The following is a 16,097-nucleotide window of genomic DNA, read 5'->3' as shown; positions in this document are numbered from 1 at the left end:
CCACAACCCAACTGTGCATGCTTGCATCTCGCGTCTCGTACCAGCCCAGGAAGGCACCCGCAAAACTGTCGCGTCCACCATCGCCTCGCACGGCGGACGCAAGCAGCGCCTGCTAGTAAAAAAAAAACTACTGCTAGCATTGTACAGCTGTTCACTGTCCACCCCATATTGTAAGCACTGAATCACGCTTTCGGAATTCAGTGAAGGGCGTCTTTACTTGCCTTTCACTTGGTGTTGAAAGCGACGCTTCTTCTTCACTCAAGAAAAATGAATAATAAAGGCAAAATAACAATTAAGCATTTGAGAACCATACCCAATTAGGCAACAATCAAGTGCCCGAGAGAAGACAGTGCAACAGAAGGTGACAAAAGCTCTGTTGAAATTCCTGCACGACACGGACTTCCCCTTTCCCGCAGGCCCTCTGGACAGCCAGAAGTTGAACCGAGAGGTCACGGCTGTTTAGGGCTTCAGCAGACTTTTTACTACACTTCTGCATCTAGTCCGCAAACGCTAACGTTTATATATTACGTACCTGGAAGGAAAACACATAAACAAAATATATGGTTTATATGCTCAAGACTGTTGGCATTGTTATCTTTCTTGTATTAATTCACCTTTTTTCTACCCCAGTGAATATCGATGACCTCGCCCGGTTGCACGAAGTTCATGACGAAGTTTGTGAGTTATCTCTATTCACCGAGCTGATAGAAACGAAGACAGAGGCACATCATCAAATATAGTTTTTTCGCCCACATGTGCAATCCCTGAGAGACCACGCGTAAGACGTGCGTGAATGATGCCATACGTGAAAAAGTGTCTCTAAACGTGATGGTCATTTTAAAAGTGACACCAGTGGCCTGTCAGTCTTCAACAAGACTAGCTGCTTTAAGGCGAAATTGTGAATGGAAAGTTCACTTAAATTCAATGAACCCTTTTTTCATAAATCGTCTTCCATAAGTGGTCAATGTTTCCGTTGCCTGCTATTACTGATACAATCACGCTGAAGATCGCATACTTTAACAAAACCTGTCGGCGTGTTTGGCGGGAGCGGTTCTTGGCGCTCTAGGATTTCAGCGGTTTTCCAAACAATATCACTAGGGAGCCTTCATGTGCGCGCGTCTCGGTGGTATAGGGTGGTGTCAGTTTTTGACCCACCACTTGCTGCCGCCCGCTAAGACAGAATGTTGCCCGTCCTGGTTCCCATGGCAACAGGCGCAATGTTGGTTCTTGCGGCCAGGCGTTCCTGCTCCACCGCACTGTACCAGCTGCATGTTGGCACGGGTGTGCAAGCTTTTGTACGAGCTGCGTTTGATTACCCCATAGACGTAGCTTCCGCTACAACACCATTCTCGTGCTAAGCGCACCTACAAGAACTTTGAAGTGTAAATGCCAGGGTGCTGCGTGCCACAATGCAAAACTATCTGGAGACTTTCCCGCTTCCCAACTTGCTCTAGCCGACGCAAAAGCTGGGTTACACAAGTGAAGTGAGACTGCTTGGAGGCGACTATAATTATCGCCGAGTTTGTGAGGTGAATACCCGTTTTATTGCGACTAGGTTGAGTATATCACCGCACATTTTGTGAAATGGCTGACTTACCCATGCAACGAAAAGCGTTTGAGCAAAGTAAGCACGACAAGGCGCACAGTATAATAATGAATGAGGCTTCGTTCGGCTACGCCGGGCCATAGCCTCCTTTATTTTCTGTGCCTGCGCTTTGCCGCCGGGATCAAAGGGAGCCGACGGTCAGGCTGAGTTCCCGCAATCACCACCAGGCGGCGCTGCCTTCCCAGAACCAGCAGAGCCTGTTCACTTACTCCGGTGCTACCGCCGGCACTCACGGGTGGGTCCTTTGTTGCGCGTTTGTGAGCGCGGCAAGCTTAAAAAACAAAAGTGTGATACCACTCCCGTGTGCCACCTAAATATTTAGGAGAGAACATATGCAAGAGAGAAAGAATAAGTACGCAAGATAGCACATTGAACAGAACATCATACCTTCAAGGAAACGGTAGAGAAACTTGTTTATTGCGTATTAATTCATTAGCAACCTGCGGAAACAAGAGGGCGTCGATCGAAACGTTCCTCACACGCACACAGTCTGACGAGCTTTAGTACCCTCGTTGACACTGTTCACAAGCAGCAATTACAATTTTAGCACTTTAGCTATTTTTTTTGTCGAAGGCTGCAAGTAGCGCGGATATTCTTCGAATACGCTAGGCACCACACCTTTCATAAGCCTTCGTGTTTTACATCCTTGCTTAAAATTAGAAGCAGCGAAATGACGACTGCACACGGTTGAGTAGCAGGAAGTGGTGTTCGGCGTCCAATTGTCTCGTGAAATGACTTTCATCCACTTTTGCCGCAACTCCTCGTCGCTTGGAATTTCGTGGAATGAAATTCGTACTTCCTTCTTTTTGCTTGAAGACTTGCAACCGGGCACGCAACAGTACGCCATCGCACCTGACGCGGGTCATCACAGCCGAATGAACCACGGAGACTTGTGTGCGTAGGCCGCTGCACGAGACAGAAACGAAAAAAACCGTAAACTAACATTCCTGATTACTTAGCGAAATTCGCTGATAGGTGCGCGGAAAAGCCTCACGAGAAAGAAGCGCGAAAAATGATAGTAAAGCATGAAACCGGCCCTGCAAACACGAGGTGCAAACGACGTTGTTTGTTTACACGCACTCACTTATTGCCGCGTGTCATCTGTTCACGCAACACAATGAAGCAACAGTTAAATATCATACTTGCTGAAAGTACTACGCTGCGAAGATAGGTGCGCGGAAAAGTATTGCCAGAAAGAAGCGCGAAAAATGATAGCCGCGCTTGACAACGGCTGTGCAAACGCGGGGTACAAATGACGTTGTTTGTTTATACGCACTCAGTTAATGCCGCGTGTCATCTGCTCACGCAACACAATGAAGCAACAGTTACAATTATACTTGCTGAAAGTACTACGTACCGTTTTCGTCGTAAATAATTGGTGTTGCAAACGTATGCGACACGAACAAAGGTTTCCTGGAGATGCGTCGCCGCGGCTGAATGCGCCGACTCGATTCTGGGATGCGAGCGCCCCTGGCGCACAGCAGACGCAAAAAGAGAGGAGGATGCGGGAGGCGGCCGAACGGGCCCGGCGGACTGACTGCGCAGGCACAGAAAATAAAGGAGGCTATGGCCGGGCTATTTGAGCGGAAGATGGCTGAATATGCTTGTTTATCCTCGTAGTCGAAGCGCAGTTCCTCAATTGAATGATAATACTAGTCGAATGTGTGGTCCTGTATGCATTCACTATCTGCGTTTTGTCAGTTTCCGAAGCCACTGCTGCATTCGTCGCGGGAAAGGCCCGTAAACCACCTACAGACGCTCCCGTTTACATCTTGCTTTTCTGGCAGATGTTCGCAATCCTGCAATTTTACCTCGGTCACTGAGGAAGGACATTAGGAGAGGTAGACAGACGAGCCAATGAACGCGTTCCCTGTAGACTCTTGTCTTGCACAGTTGCAACACAACTAACTTTTTGTGCGGCTTCCCATTGGGTATTTACCCTTCGCTGCGATGACACGTGCAACCACACCAAAACTAGCTCAATTTTTGCTAACAGGATTTCTCTTTAATAACATAGAATGCGACAGATTTGCTGTTCGTGTCCATCTATCCATCTGTCTGTCTGTCGGTCCTGAACGGAGCTTTATATATGCACTAATCAAGTCGGTTGTCAGCCCATAACTCAAATATGCCCTAAGTGCTGCATCGGATGACGAAGTGTATTTCTGCCGAACGCTGCCTATTTCGTTTGGTATTTTTTTGTGTGAATTTACGATTTATGCGAGGATCATCGCTCTCCTGTGGGCAGCAATGGATCCAGACCCCACCGTACGCAATCCGGACTTGGCGTCACCTCCGACGTCAACCTCAAGGAAGCGCAACATCCGGGAGGATGACAGCACCAGTGACAGCACTGAACTGTACAGGGTGAGTAGTGAAGACAGTGACGACGATTTCATCCCTGCAGTGAAGCGTAAAGCTAAAAGAAGAATGGTCGGCGCGTCTTCGCCAGCTAGCGTCTCTACCGTGAAGAGGCGTGCAGTTCTGAACGCCATACCATACTTTTTGTTCCTGTCGACTCTTCGATCAACCTGAAGAACATGAACAGGCAAGTGATATCAGCACGTCTCGAAGCTATCGTGCCTAATGAGATAAAGGATATTAGACTCAACCCACGGAAGATTATCTTGGTCATAGACGTTGAGCACCCGGCTGCGCTACATACCCTGCGAACTGTCACGGAGCTTGGAGGCATCTATCTCAGTACTTACATTCCGCAGGATAGTGACACGACAACGGGCGTCAGTTATGACGTTGATGTTTCCATACCGAACGCAGACCTTCCTGTTCTGATAAAGCCAGCTACAGGGGCAACGAACATAATGCAAGTATGCTGGTTTGTCTAATCCCGTTGCATCAAGGTGACCTTCAGAGGTGATTGCATCCCATCACATGTAAAGGTTGGTCGTTTCCGTCATGTTGTCCGACCATACATCCCAAGACCACTACAGTGCCACTACTGTCTAAAACTGGGTCATGTTAGTGCTGTGTGCAACAACAAGCAAGCATTCCTACGTTGTGCCGGACCCCACAAAGCAGAGGCTTGCCAAACAACTCTTCTAAAATGCAGCAACTGCAACGGGAACCATGAGACTTCGTCCAAAGACTGCCCAGTACTGAAGAAAGAGAGGAGCATTCTAAGACAAATGGGTAAAGATGGATCCCCACGAAAGGAAGTGGTAACGGTTGTTTAATGACGGCGTTCCCGTCGACGGCGGTGCTCGAAAAAAAAGAAAAAGCAGTCCTGTGCCGAAGGTGCCTTCACTTACGCCGCCACCACCACCACCACCACCGCCACCACGACCACAGAGACGTCCCCCGCCTCCGCCACCAGATGGGGTACGTCTAGAGGTGCCCGAAGACACTGTGGCGCAACGGAGAACATCCGGCTCTGGATGGCCCGCTTTACCGCGGGTACACGTGTCTACGGAACCACAATATTGACAGGCAACAACGGATATGCCCCCAGCAGGCAGTCTGTCAGCCCAAGAGGTACAAGTTTTTTCTGTACTGAGGTCGTTAATGAGTGTTATTCGCACTCTATTGGATAGTCTACAGATCCCTGCCGCTCAATGCGCGCTGCAAATCTTGGACACACTAGAACCAGTTCTTGCAAGACTTCAGTAACAAGATGGCGCACCATAGACCACATCAGCCTTTCCGAGAAAATGTCAAGCATGCTGCCATAATTCAGTGGAACGCAAGGGGTTTACAGTCAAGAATGCCTGAGTTCCGACAATTCATTTTCGAAAATAAGTTTCCCATCATCATCAAATGTGAACCGCATTTTTCAAAAATACCTCGACTGTCGCGATATGAATCGTTTGTTCATCGTGCATTGAGCGAAGTCAAATTGCTGTGTACATCCGTAAAGAACTCACTTACGTTCTCCAAAGAGTAGAGTCTCACAATGGAAATCACTCCGTGTGTCTATATGTTAAAAAGAAAAAGTTGTCGTTTACGCTGATAGGCGCATATATAGCGCCGTCACGTCGACTAGATCGACAGATAATAAATGGTATATTTGCAACGACTCTAGCACCTTGGATATTGATGGGTGACTTCAACGCCCATCATCTATTGTGGGGAAGCATCAGGACAAATCGAAAAGGCACGAACCTAGTTGATCTCGCATCGGAGCACGGGCTTCAGTTGCTGAACGACGGCAGCCCTACTTATCTCCGAGGAGTAACTTACAGCAGTTGCCTAGACTTGACATTAGTGTCGCATAGCATTGCCACGAAAGTCCAATGGTTCGCAGATATTGAAACACATGGCAGCGACCATATCCCCACGTACGTGACAGTCAGAGGTCTGGACGATTATGCTTCCCCTGGACACTCAAGACTTATTGACTGGGAAGAGGTTCAGATATCAGTGGAGAGCAAGTGCATGCACGAACCGCCGGAATCCATTGAAGAAGTTATTAGTTGTGCAATGGAGACTTCCACGAAGATATGTTCAAAAGAATCGAGACGCACGGCACTCGACCAAGAGTTGGAACAACTTCGAGCGGTCCGCCGACGTGCCGAAAGACGATACAGACGCACGAAATCTATCTCTGACCTCAGAAAATCCAGACGCATTCAGAAAAAATTCAGCGTCGAATGAACAAACTTCACGAACAACGGTGGAAGAATTTTTGTGCCTCGCTAGACCCTCGAAAGCGCTTGTCTCCCGTAAGGAGGACTCTTCGAGGTATTCATTCGCATCCGGAACAGCGTCATTCCTTCGCCGCTCTGGCGCTACATCAACGTCGCTCACAGCTTGATGTTTCTGGTGAATTGTGTGCAAAGATCGCCGGCGACATCTCTATACGGATCGATCTATTGCCACAGGATTTTCCAGTTGCACGAGATCAGCAAATGGAGGCTGCATTTGCCATGGAAGAACATCATGAGACATTGAGCACATGCAGACGCTCATCGTCCCCAGGTCCGGATGGAGTGACCTATACTGCCCTACATCACCTAGGCCCGAAGGCGCAGCGCTGTCTCCTGGACATTTTCAATGAGTCTTGGCATGATGGAAAGGTGCCTGATGAGTGGACGTGTAGTCGCCTGGTGCTTTTGCTGAAGCCCGGAAAGTCTCCATTCAATTTGGCATCATACCGCGGCCTATAGCACTAGCAAGCTGCGTTGGCAAGGTCATGAAGAGGGTGCTGCTTACACGCATGGAATAGTACCTGGAACATTAAAACATCTATGCTGATGCTATGGCTGGTTTTCGACGAGGTCGTTCTTCAGTTGATAGCGTTATTGACTTAGTGACCTCTGTTCAGCATCAGAAAGCTCAGAAGCGGCTGTCGGTAGCTCTGTTCTTAGACGTGAAAGGTGCCTATGACAACGTGACCCACGAGGCTGTTCTCAATGCTCTTGAAGCAGCTGAACTTGGAGGTCGTGTCTTTCGATGGGTAAGTAGCTACCTCACAAAGAGATCCATGTTCGTTTTAACTGAAGATGGGTCTTCGAATAAGTATTTCACAAGTCGTTGGGTGCCACAAGGCGGTGTTTTGAGTCCAACTCTTTTCAGCCTGGTTCTCGTGGGGCTCACCGAAATGCTGCCACAGACGGCTCATATATCTCTCTACGCTGACGATATCTGCATTTGGGCATGCGGCGTGACACTGCCACAAGTGCGCACAAGAATACAAAAAGCGGCAACAATGACATCGAAATACCTCGCCAGCAAGGTTTGACTATGGAGGAGGAGGAGGAGGAGGAGGAAGAAGAGAAGAAATGAAGGGCAAGGAGGTTTGACTATCGCCACAGAAAAATGCGCAGTGGTGGCGTTTACACGCAAACCGATGTCTGCCTACTCATTGTGCATTGATGGCAGATCAATCCCATATAAAAGACTCATAGATTCTCAGGTGTCATCGTAGGTCGTGACCTAACCTGGAGGCCGCATGTCACATACCTGAAGAAAAAGCTCATTGGCATTGAGAATGTATTCAAGTTCGTCGCCGGAAAATCATGGCGCCCATCCGTGCACGCCATGTTGCAGCTTTACACAGCCCTCTTTTCCGGAACTCTCCGGTACAGTCTTCCTGTCCTGTCCAACACGTGCAAGACTAACATCCGTGCACTGCAAAGCGTACAAGCACAAGCACTTCGGACATGCCTTGGCCTTCCAAGATGCTCATCGACAGTGTCAACTATTGTTATTGCACAAAAACAACCGGTCACAACGTATATCATTGTCGAAACGCGGAAAGCGCACATTCAGCATTTATCACGGCTACCGTCACATCATTTAGCGTGTTTGACAGCTCGGAGGCCCCAGTCTTCGTACTGTGGTATCATGACAAAACATCAGGACATACTACCGCCTGGCTTCAAACTTGCGATGCATCCAGCAACTGCGCTATGGAGTCTTCGTCAACCTGACGTGCACTTATCAGTTCCTGGAATCTTTTGGAAGGCACGCATGTCAATGCTAGCCCTGAAGCAATTGACTCTGCGTCTGTTGGACGAAAGGTACTTCAACCGCATACATGTTTACACCGATGGCTCCACTAATTACAACAGCTCTACAGGAGCAGTGGTTGTTCCATCTGAAAATGTGTTGCTTCAGTACAAGTTTTCTCACACCACGACGTCGACAGCAGCAGAGCTCGCAGCACTTCAAGGTGCAGTAAAGTACATTCTTCGGCAGCAACCTAACCAATGGGCCATCTTTTGCGACTCCAGGTCAGCCTAACAGTCACTACGGTTCTTTATGCAGCATGGGTTACATGAACAATCAGTATATCAGATAAGGCATGACTACCACGAAGCGTTCAAGGAAGGTCACGATATTGTATTTCAGTGGCGGCCGAGTCATTGCGCAATCGTCTGCAATGACCGAGCGGATGAAGCTGCTCGATCGGCTCATGACCAAGACCAGCGCACGCCCATACCACTCTTGAGAACGGACGCTGCAAGGCTACTACAATCAATTGCTCGCCGTATATCTCTTTACAATGAAATACGCAGGGTTTCTCCAACAGACACCTGTATTCGATCGACCCAAACTGTCAACTTCGTTTGCCATCCGGGCTCCTAGAAGGCGCTGAAACTTTACTGTGTCGCATGAGGTTGGGAGTGGCATTTACGAATTCGTACTCTCGTCTCCTTGGAATGGCGAACACTTCGGCATGCAACATCTGCGCCTGCGAGGAAACGCTTGAGCACATTCTATGTCATTGCCCAGCATAGCAGACCGAACGACGTATTATGGTAGCCAAGGTCTGTCAGCTGGATTCACGGCCGCGTACAGAAGAGAAGATCCTGGGACCTTGGCCGACGGCTTCCCATACGCGCAAAGCCACGAAAGCCCTCTTGTATTTTTTAAGGACCACCAGACTTCACGACCACTTGCGAAAAAACTGTGCGCGACCGTGCTGTGTAGTCTCGAGCTGACTACTCATGCTTCTCTTTCTTACTCCTCTTCTTTTCTATCTCTTTCTGTTCTATTATTTTCCTTTTCCCCTATCCCAAGTGTAAGGTAGCAAACCGAGCCAAGCTTGGTTAACCTCCCTGCCTTTCCTCTCTATTTATGTCTCTCTCTATCTCTGTATGTGCTGCATCGTTATTTGTGTAGTCCTTTTGTTTCATAACCAGGCACACAAATGATTTGATATTGCAAACTCAGCGTTTATTTAGCGCTTGTAGAGAAAATGTGTATGGACTTCCTATATTTGGTCGGAGCCGTGTATTTTTTTTCGTCTGATTGCTTTACTGTATGCCCACTGTGAGGACACAAGCTTCCAGCAAAGGAGGCTGGATGGTTTGAAGACATTAAGGCCAGCTGCCGTTTGGATGCTGTTTGCAATAAAATCTGACCTAGAAAAACTTGGTTTGTCCCCCGTTGCTCCCCTTTGATTTTCTTCTAGCCTAATATACAGGCTTGTGGGCAGAGGGGGTGGGTCAGTATAATATGATTGAATGCCCTACCATTGTTGGGCAATGCTTACAGCTTGTAATTTTAAGCAGTCATTGTACAGATTCGTTCGCAAGAACTGAAGTTGGTGCAGGAAACTATATTACGGACAAACGCAATGTTTAGGGGATGCGAAACAGGCTAGCTGAGTTATTCAGTTTGCAGAGAAGATCGTGAGCGACCCGGTTGCTTGTTCTGCCTTCCCTGTCGTTACGACTTCCATCATATAAACAGCACGGTTTCGAGCCTTCCACTAAGAGGCCTTTGAGGTATCTGCAGTGCTAAGGTGAATTTGCTTCAGCAATGCCGCACAGACATTGAAGTCCATTCATAGTGACATCGAGGTTCTCCCCCTCACAAACTTAGGCTCCCTAAATTATCCTCACTCCACCAATGCAGTGGGCCTACCAAGTGCGAGAAACGACGTGTTTTAACAGTATTTTACACAAACTAGAGTCACAAACATGTCTTTCCTGTTCTACCAAACTGCCGCTAACTTCAGAAAACAACCCTTCAGCCTTCAGAACTTGATATATAAAAACATACCCTCTTCTCATTTAAACCCACGCCTACCGTCCATGTAAATGAGTGACCGCTCAGAACCAACATGATGGCCCATCAAGTATGGGGGCCGTTTTAGCCAGTTGTAAGCAACCATGATTGGAGTTTTCACCACCCTAAAACACGGAGACGTGTGCGCATGAAGGCTCCCTAAATATCACCAGTGCAAGGCTCCACCTGGGCGACTGGTGCTTTCCTGTTTATTATGTGGATGACTGTGCAAAAACAGCGTTCTGGACCAAGTATAAAAAAGTACGTTTCACCCGTCCGTATTTACGAACGTGGGATGGCCACTCCGCACCCGCTTGTGACCAGCCGTGGCCAATATATTTGCAACCCGTGGATGCCCATGGGTACAGACACGAAAATCGTGAGCGTCTCCAGAAAGCGCTTGCGTCTACAAAAGAAGAAAAGTGAGGATACCGATCCTGTATTCACTGAAATTCAGGACAGGGTTTCTTGCATTTGCGTTGAATTTTCTATAACACAGTTTGTGCCCCACCGTGCCCTTTTTATTTCTTTTTCTACGAACAAATAACCCCCGTTACCAAGTAACTGACCCGTTTAGCCCCACCAAAATGTGATTGCCAGAGCCGGTAATCGAACACGTGCCCTCACTAGCACAGCAGTACCGCACCCATTCAAGGAATGTTGGAATCGAAATGCCCTGTCCAGCTGAATACCTGTTTCGTTGCGAAATGGCTCAGCTGGCAAACATGGCGCTCGGAAGACGGCAATTCATGTAAGTTTAGCACAAAGAAACTAAGATGAAAAAGTGCAAGACGAAGATGATTGCGTGGAGGAGAAGAATAATCTCTAATATTTCCCGGAAAGATCCCCCTAGGTAAAGTTTCACTGGCAAATCTATCGCATCATACCAGCTATTTAGGTTTACACGTAGCATTTTTCTTCTAATTTGGTCAAGTTACTGGAAGTATTACTTTCTCCCTAAAAACCAACTGCAACGTTTCTCTTCTTTTTTCTTTACCTATTTCTATCAAACACGCAATTGTTCTTCCATGTGGTCCCAAGTCAAGATTAGGCTTACGAGTTCTAATATACATTGCTCTTTGTTTCTTTATGTGTTCAACTATGTCGTTTACAATTTCGCCTTCAAATGCATTAACCTATAGGCCATCTCTATAGCTTGTTTTTTTTAACGGTGGTCTAACCGCTATAGTTTCTCTGCAAAATTTGTCTGAAGAGTGGTTTTGTTTATCGCAAAATTTTTTGAAGAAAACTATTGTTCTTTCGCACGCCAGTACTCACGAAAAAGTTTGAAAACGACCCACGAATGTATTTTTTGATAAAATACGGCGACAGCGCGATCGAAACGCCGTTAGTGTGCTATGCATGCGAACCACGCGAACATATTAAAAAAATAACGCCAGATTTCCTTGGTCTCGCCTTGAACATCTGAAAGCGCTACATAAATAGTCTGAAATGTTGCAAAAAGCCGGGCCGTGCGAAAGTGAGACAAATAAAAATATTTGTTTACTATATTTCGCTGTGAAAACCGTTTTCCCGTTGTTCCACTTTTGAGAGAGTGTTGAATTCTTGTTAGTTGCCTGTTTTTCATATTTGACATCGCTTTTTTCCGGCATTTATAAGAAATTAAAGTTGTTTTTTGTGTTAAAGTTCTCAAACATTGTCGTTGCTGATTTCTTTCTCTGCACATCTAGTAAGAAAATAGTGTCTCTTTTGTTTACAAACACAAAAAAGCAACTCCATTATCTATTCGCTCACGACAATTCTAATGCTCATAGCTGAATCGAGCTCGAAATTTAGTGATTGCTTTCTTAAGTATGTTATGACAAAACTTTGCTTGAGCAGCAGTTAGGCGCATTTTCACTGGCGTCCTTTGTTTAAATTTGAAAAGCGCATTATATCAGTTAAAATAAGTACATTGCGAAACAATAAAATCAGATGAACATTTTAGACCCCATAAAGCCGTTTGCAAAGTCTCTGTGGGCATAATAAACATTTAACAAAAAATCTTTCCCAGCAATGAATTCTTCATTTCCAGTACTGACATTTTCACTAGTAAACTGTTTTCAACCAACCTGTTACACACCGACCCATTGTGTGCATTACAGTAGGAAGGTCACGTTGTGTCTGTGACTGCGAAAGTGTTAATGCACAACAAGAGGTACTTTATTGTGGGAGCGTCGATGCTACCTAAAGTTAAAAAATAACTAAATCAGCTTCAAACAGAATGCTGCTAAACACACTTACACTTTACGTAAGAGCATGCAGATTTAGTTGGCCACCACTCGATATTGAAAGCTATCGTTAAAAAAAACGCATTCAACTACACATTCACGGATTATCGCTCGGTGCAATAGCGATATGACAGTTTACCTTCTCTGAAAACGCAGTCAAATATTCTTGTCGTACGTGGTAGCGTGAATGCAGATTTCTCATGGATATTATTCATGCTCGTTTAGCAGACATGCATGAGCACTGGAGAAGTCAGAGTATTGTGCCCGTGCGCTAAGAGTTTCTCGGGTTGGTAAACAAAGACGCAAAATATTGTAGTCACAAACTGCGATGGCGCGTAGACACAATAAGAACAAGCTCTCCACGCATGCTTCTCAGTTCTATTTATTCACTGTACGAAGAATAAAATGCCGTGGGTGCGTACCAGTTTACTCTGCTGTTCAAGCGTGCTGCAACCTGTTGTGTCATTTTTCTTTGGCGCTAAATATTAGAAGCTTTGTCAAACATCGGTGCGTTTACGTGCTTTCTTGAACAAAATGCGGTCTACAGGTACCGTTAGATCTAGAGCAAGCTTACTATAAATAGTAGCGTCCACAACCAAGTCTGAAACATTCTTGTGGTAGGAATGAGTTAGTCTTGCGAAGAGTTACAAATGCAAATACTGACTGTGCAAAGCAAAGGCTCTGTTTGCATGTTTTCTGCTTGACAGTCTCCGCACTATGCTTCGGTGACAGCGAGAGCCACGGAAGAATTCAAGCAATTTGGAGCAAACATTGAGCAGTACTGCGATAAGTGCTCTCAGGCGTGGCTTATCTTATGGCTGCCGCAGGCTCGATGCGTTTCTAATTAGGTTATAGGTGCACTTGTACGTTCCTTGGTGGTTGTAGTCTGAAGAAAATATGAAAGGAACAATTACATTACGCTGCTGCAGTGTTTTGCTGCAATGCAGATATGCAATGTTGTCTTCAATCACGAACACTATTGTAAAGAAGTGGTCGTCGCACTTCTGGAGACGGGCGCACAATGACATGACAGAGCACTGCTATATTTACGGCGTCAATTACACTAAGATGCCTGTGTTTTCCTCCTTTAACTTCACATCGAAGCTGCAGAGTAGTTGCAAAAGAGTGGTGACACGAATTCAAAGTAATCCATCTCACATACTAACTGTCGTGCCCCGCAATTGTTAAAGATTGTTTGGCAGTTTACATGCCTTTGTGTACACAATACAACGAGTCTTTAGCACTTTGACACCATGACAAAGTTGTCTGTGCATTATGCGTCAGCGCGGGTTCACAACATCGTAATATAGCAGATGCACTGTCCTTCTCACTAATGAGCAATGAACAGGCTAACAGAAAAAAAAAGTTTTCAAAGGCGAAAGTCACAACGCAGTCTCCGCGTCTTGATCGTATATTCTAAATATACAACGTGAGATGATAACCCCAGAGAGATGAGATGAGTATTGTAAATTGAAAAGATCTTCTTTATATGATACAAATGAAGAATTTTAAATTGTAGCACATGCCTCATCAAAGATAAAAGCATGTGTGTTTGGAAAAAGTGTTTAACAATTTTGAGTACAATTTACTCAATTGTGAGAGAGCTGTAAGCCGTCCCTACACAACATGCGAATATCGCAACATCTACGAGCGACTGACACTAGCGCAAACAAATACTTTCAAGCCAACATACAGCGTTAAACCTCACCTGAGCACTGGTGTAGTCTTGCAACTAGGAATGTTGGTCGAATTCTCGTGGGATACACAGAGTACGCAAATGAAGGAAGAAAGTTGGAAAAAGAAAGTTGTCACGTTGGTTGAATGGCTTCTTCACATGACAAACATGACTTTCAAAGTGACCTGCACAGCATCGAACTGTGAAACGCTATTTAAAACACTTCTTTGAGGACAGTAGACTAGATAAGCGTTTGTTGTGAGCAATTATGCGCACATATCTTTGAAGTGATTCCGTCTGTTCAATGTGTATACAACATGAACACTGATCAGTGAGTCGGCATGCTCGATTGCGAAGTGACCTTTTTGTCATATGTCTGTGTATAATGCCTTGACATTTTTTTCTATTCTTTCTGTTTGATGCGTTTTCATTCTTGTGCGGTTCTTTACATTAGGTAGCCATTTTCTTGTACTTTGAACGCCGATTATGTGAGTAGTGAAGATGCTTTATGCATCAATTATTGTACGTTTATTCAGTCATTGAGGTGTATCAATGATCGGGTTAGGGTGGTGTCGTTTTTTTTAATGCATGTGGGGTATATTTACGAATGTCTTGAAGCCATGTTTTCCGCTCTTTACTATGCTTTTTAACATAATCTTAGCTATGATAATGATAGTAATCAATAAGCCTTCTGACCAGAACACACAGCTTTAAATACTTGGGGGTGACTATTACCAGCGATCTGGGGTGGCACACTCATGTTGAGAAGGTGTGTTCAAAGGCTTACAGGAAGTTGTGTTACTTGAGGAAAAAACTCGAACATGCGCCTAGAGATGTCAAATTACTTTCATATAAGACATTTGTTCGCCCTATTTGGGGGTATGCATCTTCTGTATTGAGTCCTCATCAGCAGTCACTGAGAGATAAAATAGAAAAAATTCAAAGGCTAGCAGTGCGCTTCATTTGCTCGCGGTACCGGAGGACAGAATCCATCACAAATTTGTTAAAATCATGTGCGCTAGAACCCCTGCAAGTGCGCCGCGAAAAGCAAAGGTTAAAACTCATGTTTCAAATTATAAGAGGCGAAATGAAAATAAATAAAGACACATACATACAACCTGCACCCAAACGAGGAGCTCGGTTGAATCATAGTCACCCAATAAGGCCTTTTTGAGCGCGTCTGGATGGCTTTAAAAACTCTTTTTTTCCGTATAATATAGAAGTGTGGAATAGACTTCCAAAGTACGCTGTTACGAGCGCAAATGTCAAAGCGTTTGAGTGTTCGCTAGAATTGTACTACCGGCAACATGAAACGTAATTTCTGTTTTATCATTGTGTATTGTTTTTGTTTTGTATTTATATTCCTTTCTGTAATGACCCTCAAGTGAGAGTTACAGTATTAATAAATAAATAAATAAAAAAAAACTTCTGTGGAGTTTACGAACAGTGTACTGAGTAGTCAGCGAAGCTACACAGGAGTCACCTCTCAGACAGGAGGTTCTCGAACGGCGTCAGCCGTGTCGCGAACGTAAACGCTTCATCAGTATACATAAGGGAAATACAAATCTTGACTCCGATGCCTTAATCTAATCTTCCTTTCGGAGAAATCACTGCTATATTTGCTGCTCTGCGTCACCGAACCTCATTGCCAGTAACCAAAGGATCGAATGCAGATGTTATTTGGGAAAGTTGCAGCCAGGCATCTGCATGCCCCAGTTGGCAAACGAGCAAGGTAATTTGCCGCTTACGTCTCGACCATACGCATGCAAGCATTAAGTAAACACGCCTAGTACCACTCATTTGGCTGTTTTAGCGCCATACTTCTCTTACCTGCTCATACAAAACTTTCGTGTGCTCTTATTTTACATCGAGGCGTCACTTTTCGAGTTGCTTCTTATATCTGCCATTTATACGATGGAATCATTTCATCCTTTATCCCATTTGCCTTAGCTGGCACAGAAAAGAGTTACTTCTGTCTAATGTTCTTGGAAGTTGGTAAGCTAGTATTGGTGGATATAGGGAAGAACACACCTAATGAGCGAGAAATAAAAATGACGGATTCGATGCAGCATATCTAGTTATGTAAGGTTCATATCAAACTGTGAAATAT

The sequence above is a fragment of the Rhipicephalus microplus genome, chromosome 6 (genome assembly GCF_043290135.1).
Source record: "Rhipicephalus microplus isolate Deutch F79 chromosome 6, USDA_Rmic, whole genome shotgun sequence".
NCBI lineage: Eukaryota > Metazoa > Arthropoda > Arachnida > Ixodida > Ixodidae > Rhipicephalus > Rhipicephalus microplus.
This window is presented reverse-complemented; position numbering follows the sequence as displayed.